Source organism: Sciurus carolinensis, chromosome 11, assembly GCF_902686445.1.
Source record: "Sciurus carolinensis chromosome 11, mSciCar1.2, whole genome shotgun sequence".
Classification (NCBI taxonomy): Eukaryota; Metazoa; Chordata; class Mammalia; order Rodentia; family Sciuridae; genus Sciurus; species Sciurus carolinensis.
The window spans coordinates 75,935,332-75,946,287 of record NC_062223.1 but is presented as its reverse complement, the minus strand read 5'-3'; positions in this window follow the sequence as shown (position 1 = coordinate 75,946,287).

Here is a 10,956-nt window from a genome sequence, read left to right as displayed (position 1 = left end):
GACAGTTTGCAAAGGTCTGCTTCTCAAACTGTCTGTGGAGTCCCATGACCTCTACAACACTAGGCCCTGGCCACAAAGAGGGCAAGAAAATCAAGGTGGAACAAGAAGCTGAGTTGATAAGAAAAAGGAGCAAATTTTTCACTTGGTACCAAGAGATCCCTGCCCATTTAAAAAAAATTAATTAACATTGTATGTTTTTATTGTTCATACATGATGTTATGCAGTATATGTACATTGGAGAATGGACAAAACTGAATCCCTGTTCCTTTTATAGATTTATTGAATGTGAGATTTGACCAGACATTATTGTTTGGTAAAATAGTTTACACTTCATAATAAAGAAAACATTGGTGTTTTCATTCACTTCAGCTCTTTAGGAAATCAACAAATCAATACTTGCAAATTGGAAATAACCTGAATACATAGATCAACAATGGTTGAATAAATTATGGCTGCTTGAACAGAACAAGGAAGACTTTTATGTACTGGAGTACAAACACCTTCAAGAAATTTTCAGAATAGGCAGGTGTGGTGGTGCACGGCTATAATCCCAGCTACTCTGGAGACTGAGGCAGGAGAATCATAAGTTCAAGGTCAGTCTGGGCAACTTAAACCCTGTCATAAAATAGAAAATAAAAAGGACTGGGGATGTAGCTCAGTGATAGAACATCCTTGGGTTCAATCCTGGTATGGGAGAGAGAGACAGAAGAAGAAGAAGGAAGGCGGGGAGGGGAGGGGAGGGGAGGGGGAAGAGGAGGAAGGGAAAGAGAGAAAGGGAGAAAGGAAATCTTTGTAAGAAGCTAGGGCATAGAAATATGTGTATAGTATGCAACCTTTTGTGTACCTATAAAGGAAGAAAGAAAAACACACAACTTGCCAGGCATGATGCACACACCTATAATCAGAGGTACTTGGGAGACTGAGGCAGAAGGATGGCAAGTTCAAGTCCAGCCTGGGCAACTTAGCAAGACTCTGTCTCAAAAAAAACAAAAAGAGTTGGGGGTGCAACTCAGTGGTAGGGCACTAGCTTAGCATGTATGAGGCCCTGTGTCAGTTCCCTGTACCACAAAAAAGAAAGAACACACAGCTTTTAGGGCATCTGTATCTCTATCTATTATCTATCTATCTATCTATTATCTATCTATCTATCCACATACACAGTAATCTGGAAAGATGAAGTAACTACTAACTGGGGTTCTTATTTGAGAATAAAATGATGGATACACATATCAAGGGGAAAAAATCCTGACTTCCTGCTCTCTTGTGGAGAAGGCCACAAGAGGATCTCGTTTTGTGTGGAAACATCTCCATTTGCCACCACTTGAGGCTGTGACTGGCAGAGGCTCTTAGGTAGTGTCAGAGGGGACAAGAAAGGCCAAAAACAAAAGCCAGCATAGTGAGGACAACAGCCCAAAAGCATGAGTGCAGGGTCTTTGGCTCCATGCTGAACCTGCACTGTTGGAAGGCATTTCTTTGGAATCCTGCTCCCTCTTCCAGGTCCGGACCGACAAGAAAGAGAACCCTTTCGAAGTACTTGGCATGCCTGAGTCTAGGCAGCAAACCATGGCATTCAACCTTTTTCCAGGTGATGTGGACTCAGTGTGCATTCAGTTTTGGGAAAAGATCAGGACTCAGAGTTGGGCCAAACCATAGTGGAAAAGTGTCTAGGTCCCCCGTATAAACAATGGCAGAGTGAAACCTGTTTAGAAGATGCTCAGGAGATGACAAAGCAAAGAGCAAACCAAGAATGGCTATTAGGGAAGTTATGGCAGAGTCTAGGTGAAGGGAAACTGGACATTCCTCCATCTGTAGAACGAAGACAGTTAGGAACAAAACCCTGTGGTGAAAAACCACCAAGGAAATTAAAATTTGGATCTTGTATTTGGTTTTCCAGAGAAGCAGAACAAACAGTACGTGTAATTTATTTATTTAGTATGGAAACTGGCTTGCATAATTCTGGAAGCTGAGAAGTCCCATGATCTTCTGTCTGCAAGCTGGAGAACCCAGGAGAGCTGGTGGAGTAATCCAGCCCAAGTCAGAAGGCCTGAGAACCAGGAGCAATAGTGTCGAAGGCCAGGACAGATGTTCCAGCCCCAACAGAGGAAGGAAGTTTGTCCTTCCTCTGCCTTTTTCTATAATGAGGTCTTCCACAGATCACATGATGCCAGCCAGCTTTGACAAAAAAGCCATTTGTTTTATTTGATTTACCAATTCAAATGCTCACCTCTTCCAGAAACACCCTCACAGACACACCCAGAATAATGTTCTATCAGCTCTCTGGGCATCTCTTAGACCAGTCAAGTCACCACAAAAAATTAACCATTACAGATCTCGTGTTATCACCACGCTCCTGGATTTTGACAAGCATTCTTGTTTTTCAGGCTTTAAGCAAAGGGTTCAGCTTGCTATGGACCCCAAGGTGTAATAGCAAATAGGAAACTCTTTCTTCTGGTTTATTGGCCCTGAAGAAGAATGTCTGAGGTGCATGTATGCTACAGACCCAAAAGAAAGGGAAATGGCAGAGCTCAGAGCTGAAAGGTCTGTATTTGCGTTGAGCAGATGGGATGAATGTGAAAGAAATGAGACTGGTTACTGGGATACTGATGCCCACCACAGTGAAAACCACTACTTCACTGAGGTGCTGCACAAGAGACTTAGAGGACCAGCAGGCTGCAGTACAGATAATGGTCGGCGACATCACCATTGCAGAAGGTCAGCCTAAGCATGTTCCCTGTGTGGGCAGTGGTTCCAGCAAATTTCGTTTCCACCTCTGCCTCCATCTCTGTGTGTGCATGTGCGTGTGCATATGTGTGTCCGTCTCTCTCCTTCTCCTGATGAAATGCGGTGGCCTCATACGATGATAGATTATAGATGGCTACAAGGCCACACAGCAATCACAGGCCATTAACATCAACACATAATATTTAGAGAAGACAATAAAACAAGCAAATAATCAAGCAAAAACAACCCCCCCCAAAAAAACCCAGCTGAGTCCTGAACTAGGCAGAGGAGATGATGTTTTTGATAGATGCCATCAGCATTTGGGGTGAAAACAGAAAAGAGCCATATGTGAAGCTCTGGCCAAAAAGGAAATAGAGGGCTGGGGATATAGCTCAGTCGGTAGGGTGCTTGCCTTGCAAGCCCAAGGCCTTGGGTTCAAATCCCCAGCACCGCAAAAAAAAAAAAAAAAAAAAAAAAAAAAAAAAAAAAAGGAAATAGAGTGGGATGTGAAGGTGAAAACTTAGGCCAATTAGAGTGACCAACACCAGTTTCCCCACCATGCTGACCATGCATTAGCCCTGCAAGGGCAAATCCAGGCCCTGAGACCTTGTTTCCACAAAGCGACCCCCTTGGCCAGGCCTATCCTAAGAAAATGCAGTTCCCTTATTACCTGTAGCAGATCTGATGCTTCCCAGGGGTGCCCAGCCCCCTGAGGAATGGGAAAAGATCAGGACTGCCCCTTGTGTTTCACATTTTCTCCCTATTTCCCTCCTAGATGACTTCTGGATATTTAGAAAGTTGGGGCAGGGAGGGGATATGGGACCTGGCTTTGACTTCCATTCTGATGTCTGTTTCTCCTCTAATTTTTTTGCCCATTCTTTTATTAAATAAACCAGTTGTGTATCTGATAAAAATTCTCAAATTCTGGAACTGGCTAGTTGCCTCCCTGTATCGTCCATCTGATCCTCCATTCCTTGTATTTCCTAAAAATTGGTAGTGAGATCTAGAGGTTTGATCAACTTCAGGTTCGTTTTTTGGCACAGATTTTTCAAAGTGGTGGAATGTACTCTTTTTGAATCACATCAGCAACACGATGTCTAGTTCTATTTTCTGATGTTAATACTGGCCAGTGGATTTAGGCATTATCAAACTGTTACACCCACCAGCATCTATGGATGATCACTGTCCAGGCCTGTCCAATAGAAATACAGTGTAAGGACATATATAATTTCAAAGTAAGCACATTAAATATTAATCAGAAATAGGTGAAATTAATTTTAATAATGTATTTTATGCAATCCATTATATCCAAAATATTAATATTTCAGCATGTACTCAATATAAAATATTGAGATATTTTTAAACTTTTATACTAAATCTTCAACATCCAATGGGTATTTTATATTTATATCACATCTCAGTACAAACAAGTCACATTTCAAATGATAAAGAGCAACTTATGGGTTGTCGCTACCCTAATGGACAACCCAGGACTAAAACAGTACTTTAACAGGAATACAAAATTGCATTGATTAATTCTATCACTCTGTCTTCATTTATTGGCACAAATTCTTCTGTAAAGAACTTTTCATCAACCATTTGGTTTCTCTGAAATATGGTTAGATTAGGAAAGACAGAGTAAATGCTAGATTCTTTTCCTTCTAAATTACTTTTCAGAGTAAAGCAAGGATAAGCTAGCAACACAAAAAACTGACCTATGAGTTTGCTTGTTTATCTACTTATAGTATCATTATAAACTTCTGGATCAAAACATGAATTTCACCATAAATAAACATCATATACTGTGCATTATTTCAAAAAGCTAGAAGAAGCCAGGCAAGGTAGCACGTGCCTGTAATCTCAGCTATTCAGGAGGTTGAGTCAGGAGGATAGCAAGTTTGAGGCCAGTCTGGGTAACTTAGCAAAGTCCTGTCTCAAAATAAAAAATTGAAAGAGGGGCTGGGGCTGGGGCTCAGTGGTAGAGCACTTGCCTAGCACATGTGAGGAACTGCTTCAATTCTCAGCACCACATAAAAATAAAAAAATAAAACAAAGGTATTGTATCCATCTACAATGAAAAAAAATTTTTTTTAATTGAAAGAGCTGGAGATGTAGCTCAGTTGTATAACACCTTTGGGTTCAATCTATAGAGCTAAGTTTGGCAGGCCAGCCTAGAACTTGCGCTCCTCCTGCCTCAGACTTCCAAGTAGCTGGGATTACCAGTATGCACCACTGCACCCAGCTTGGAAATACTTACTTTTTTTTTTTTTTTTTAAGAGAAAAAAAGTTCTTGAGTTCTTACTGATGTTTTCAATTCAAATTTAAGACTGTAGTAGTTTTTCCATAACTCCTTTGATTTTATACTCTTATCTTTTTCATGTTGAAACCCTTGGTTTCCAATGACATTAACATGATTATATGTATGCTATATTCTACTATATGTAGTAGTTTCAAAGTAGAAGCCCCAATATTATTAGTCATAATATGATTACAAATATTGCTTAAGATTTCATTATTGTTCTCTTTGTGCTTAGAATATAGCCCTCTTAGGCAATGATTAATTCCAGAAAAAAACAAAATGCTATGCAAGAAAGAAGATGTAGTCATGGGATGCTACCAGATGTTGCTGTGAACAAAAATTGCTCTGGGGGGATGGGGAGGGGAAGAAAGTGGGGACAGCATAGCAGATGAAGGTGGGCATGGGCTACGGTGGGGGGAGGGGCATTACTCCTCTGAGACACTGTTCAGCTGCTCTGATTTTTCTGGCAGCCCAAGACAGAGGGTCATTTCCTAATCTATTTAATAATAAGCAAATAATCTGGCGTCTGTTCTGCTTAGTCTTGGAACAAATGCACCCAATTAAAAGGTCATCATAGAGAATTCAGAGGAAGAGGAAAAAGCCATTGCTCAAATCAACGCCCAGCTTCCCTGGAGCTGGTTTGTGACTGGCAGTGGCAGAGTCCTCCCTCACCCCTACTCTGCCCAGCCCTCTCCCAGACACTACCTTAGACCTCACTAGCGTAGTAGCCGCTCACCAGTCCTCTAGATCTCAGGTTCACTGTGTAAAAACCTTGCAGCATCCTCCGTTCTGCCCTTTCTCTGATCCGTCGGGAATCCTGTTGGCTCTTCCTTCAGAACACCTGATATTGGTTCGAATTCCCTGACCTGGTCCCAGTTCTAGCTCCAGCCCCGCTCTCATCTGGATTTCAGCGATGGCTCCTCCCTGCTCTCATTGCTTCTGACCTTGCCTCACTGGTCTATTCCTTTTTATTTTTTATTTTGCCATGCTGGGTATTGAACCAAGCCCTTGCACATGCTAAGCAAGAGCTCTACCTCTAAGCCACGTCTTCAGCCTTTGTCTGTTCCTCAATACAGCAGCCAGGACAGTTCCAAAATGGATGTCAGATTGGATCTCCTGATTATCACCTCTTTGTGACTTTCCATCTTGCTCAGTGTCCAAGCAGATCTCCCGGACCTCTGACCACTTTTCCTGGCCCACTCCATCCCAGGCCTCCTTATACAGGAAGCCAGGTCTTAGAGTCTTTGCACTTACTGGTCCCTTTTTTGGGAAGGCTCTTCCTCCTTGGCTAACTCCCACCTGTCCTTCAAGTGTTCCCTCAGATGCCCTCTTAGATTTGCTGGCTCCTGAGGCTTCACTTGACCACTCTCTTTAAAACTGCACTCTCTCTGCCACCCCTCCTTCTTTCTGCTGTTTCCCCCCATAGCACTTGGCACCTTTTAATATGCTGTATAACTTACATTTTGTTTTGCCTATTGTTTATTATCTCTGCCTTTTTTTTCACTGATTTATTTCCAAGTATGTCAAATCATATCTGCTCCACAGTAGTCACTTATTAAATATTTGTTGAATAAATGAATGAATGGATCAATGATAATAATGTTTCTGCCTCAAAGGGCTGCTGTGAAGCTTATATAAAATTATTAATGATTTGCTTTGTAAAGAAACAAATTAACATATAATCAGTACCCATTGGTACTGAATTTTATGCAAAAGTGTTTACATAGTCTATCTCATTTATTCCTCACTACAAACTGCATTCATTCATTCATTCATTCATTCTGCCGGTAATTGTGCCTACTATGTGCCAAGCACTGTGCTGGGCATAGAGATTAAAGCTGAGATCCCTGTTCTTCCTGGGACTGTTCATTATGGCAGGAGAAGACAGGTGGTGAAAATAAACAATGAAATAAAGAAATAAATAACAAAATAAATCTTAAAAAAACAAATATGAAATGCATATGATTACTCCTTTGTAATGATTACTCAGTTTGAGGAAACAGAAACCCAAGGTGATCTGATTAGTGAGGTACCTGAAAGCTACTGACCCAAAGAAAAGAGAAATGGCTTTGATGTGAGAATTGGGGTTCAAATGTCATTGACCCCAGGGCTCGGGTGCTCTCTGCGCTTTGTGGAGGAGGTGTCTGGCCTTAAGTGGAGGACAAACTTGTGAATGAGAAATGTGCAGAGCTCAAGTGAGATGGGCCTGGAGCACCAGATGCAGCACCCCTCATCTTTGTAATTCTGGCTCCACCCAAGGGACGGACACCTGGGCCCTCCCTTCCCTGTGGGGCAAGATGTATTTGACCTACCCACATACTGATGGGGTCCAAATTACAAGCACTTCATGGGTGGTAGGTAAATCCTAATCTCTGCCTGGATGCAGTCAGAGGATGCAGCCAGCCACACTTTTCAGGAGATGGAGTGCAGCTTCAGAGGCCATGCTGTGAGAAGATAAGGACTTCTGGGGGCATAGAGAGGATGGGGTTTCTGGAGTGGGGGAGGGAGAGCTGTGGTGCCTGGCCCGAGAGGGATCCTGGTTGCACCCTTCCATGGCTACCATGGGCTGAGGAGCAGATATGCTGTGTCCCTAAGGCTGTGCTGTGAGGAGGGTTCTCCTACAGGCAAAGGAATTGTCCAGGACAGAATGATCTCCATCCCCAACTGAGGTGGGGGGGTAATAGGGGACAGACATAATGGTTCAGTCAGGCATGATCGTCTGTTTGGCAAGTCAGGATATGTTGGCAAATCACAATATGCACACTGTGTTCTCTGTTTCAATTCTCTGTCCTGCCCCTTCATCTACCCCTTTCCGGGCAACAGCCTGGCTCCCACCAGGATCATTTTCGTCTTCATCTCCTGCCACTGAAGTCAGTTATAGCCACCAGGGGGCAGCAGTGCAACATCAACCAACCCAGGACACTGCAGATGCACAACCAGGGAAGGTACAGAGCCTGCGCCAAGATAAAAGGAAGCAGGGTTAAAGCTCTGGGTTGCCCATTTCGGCTTCCCTTTGGTCCCAGGAATTCTGGGTGTAGGGAGTAGAAAGGAGGAGGAAGTGAGGAATGGGGAGAGATAAGGGAGGGCTTCACAGGTCTTCTCTGCAGCTCCCCATCTCTTCCTTCCAACCCTAAACCTGTCTTCTTTCCTCTCTGGGTTTCAGTCTGACTTCCCAGGCAGTCCCTCCAACCTGCCACAGGTTGGCTACCCACCCTGTCCTTGGGTTTCCTGATATCTACTTGGTACTCACCAGGACTGCCCTGCCCCCTCACTGTTCTCCATCACAGATGTGCCCACTGGGCACACACTCACACTCGATAGCACATACTGTGTCCATCCATGTGGCAGGTTTTAAATCCCCTGGCTGCATTTCACAATTGCTTTGCACCTATAAGTTGGTCTACCTGTTTAATCCCATGAGGGATGCAGCTGCTGATTTGAAATTTGACTCCAGGGCGTATATCTGAAGACACATTTGGGTAAAGTACCTGACTTCCAAAGAAGCCTGAAAACAAGTGGGTTTGACACCTTCTTGGAGTTCATTACCCCAGCCTCGTACAATCTTCCACCTCCACTCTCCATCCTGGATGTTGGGTTCTGTGGATTTGAAGACATCTTTGCAGTTTCAAGGTGTCAGCCTGGTGTGGAGGGTGGGGGTAGTAAGAGGATGAGGGCTTTCCCACCCCAAGCCAGTAGGGGGTGCTCTAGGAAAATCCCTCAGGGAGACTGGGGGTATCGGTCCAGCTCCCAGTAGGAAAGATGTGGCACACTCAAATCAAGTAACTCTGACATAGTTTTAAATGAGACATTTTTTTTACAGGGGGAGAGGTGGTATTTGAAGGGCTCTATGCCACCAGGCACCACTGGCCAGGTTGTCAAGGCCAGAGAAGCAGGGACAGGGAGAGAGGGTGGTGGCAGTACCAGAGTAGACATGCTGTCTCTGTCCTCCCCACACAGGAGGAGAGAGGGACCCAGAGCGGGAGTAAGGAGGGCCTCCTGGCACAGGGAAGAGAAATGAGCATTAAATCAAGTCAAGACTGAAAATTTAAACTCAGCTGAACTCTACTCATTACCCCAAAGTGACTCAATGTGCTGGAGTTTATCAAATGCTCAATTTAAGGATGGGAAGGGGAAACTGTCCACCACCACACAGGCAGCAGGATGGGAGGAAATGGCAGCTGGGTGTTGGAGCCTCACCATGTCCCCACTGTTTGGTAACCTGGGAAAAGGGCTTCATTCCATCTGACAGAAGAAAAAATTGAGTTTGCAGTCATAGGAGTGGTGATAACAGACCTGGGCCTGACCCTGCCCTCTGCCTCAAATATCCACCCTCCTCTTTCCCCAGAGCTGAATACACTTGAACCCTGAACTCAGTACCAGCAAAAGCTGCCATCTTCTTTCAGGCTGCAGTAACAAAACACCGGAGGCCGGATGGTTTATAAACAACAGATATTTATTTCTCACAGCTCTGTAGGCTGGAAGTCCAGGATCAAGGTGTCTGCATGGTTGAGTTCTGGTGAGGGCCCTCTTCCAGGTTGCAAGCTGCCAAATTCTTGTTGTAAGCTCATATAGTGGAAAAGGTGAGAGAGCTCGTGGGGTTCCTTTATAAGGGCTCTATTATTTGGATCCAGAATGTCCTCTAAAGCCCATGTGTTAAAGGCTTGGTCCCCAGTGTGGTGCTATTGGGAGGCACTGGAATCTTTAAGAGGTGGGGCCTAGTGGGAGATTGTAGGTTATTGGGGGTATGTCCTTGAAGGGGACACCCCCTTCCTCTTCCTCCCTTCTTCTTCCCTGACATGAGGCAAATGTTTTTGCTCCACTATGCATTCCTGCCATGATGTACCACCACAATCCCCAAACCACAAAGCCAACAGATCATTAATTGAAACCTCTAAAACTGTGAGTCAAAACATTTTCTTTTTATAAGTTTTATATCTCAGGTACTTTGTTACAGTAATAGAAAGCTGACCAACACAGACATTAATTCCATTTGTGAGAGCTTTACCCTTGTGACCTAATTACCTTCTCAAGGTCCCACCTCCTAATACCATCACCTTGTCAATTTGGATTTCAACATATGAATTTGAGGAGGACACATTAACTCCCTAATACCTGCTTCTGGTAAAAATGAGACCAAAATGGGGAAGAACAGACTTTAAACTCAAGTCCCTGTACTGAATTCACTGCTCCAAGGTCAAAACCCAAGAAGTAGCCCTGCTACCCACACTACTCGGGTTTGTTCCTTGGAGGCACATCTTGGACCTTCAAAGGTGAACTCTCCTTTCCACAGGACATACCAGAGTTAATGAGGAAGCAGGAGCAGTCAGAGAACCCTGGGCTCTACCCCGACTGCTGTGTGACTTTGGATGAGGCAAAGCCCTCTCTGGACCTATAGTCCCACTAAGCAGCCAAAAAATCCCTGGGGTCTCTGCCAGGAGGGAAAACTAATTTCAGCTGATCACGTCCCCTAGAGTTCTCATGTGCTGTTCCATAGCAGCCTTCAGGAGTTAACAGCTCCAGGAAATGATGTCAAGGTGAGGAGCAGGGCAGGGAGGCCCAGAGGGCAGGGCAGGGGATATTTTGGGGCAGGCGGATCACCCACTCAGTGCTGGACAATGGTCCAGGGCAGTCATTGTGCTGGGAGTGGAAAGTCCTTTTCTGACTCCCTCTGCAAGAGCTGAAAATAGTCCTGGGCAGTGGGTGGAGCCCCTGGGAACAGGGTTCAGCCGGTGAGTGACTGTCCCGCAGGGCCCATTGTTCCTGGCTGGGACAGGGCCGAGGCAGGACACCTGGCTGAGCTGGAGCCAACAGAGGCAAGCCCAGAAAACCCCTCCTGAAGGAAGAGGAGCTGAGCAGACTCAAGTATGATTAATTAAGGGGGAAACTGAGGCCTGCAGAGTAGTGGCTTGCCCAGTCACAGTGCAGCAGAAGAGGGT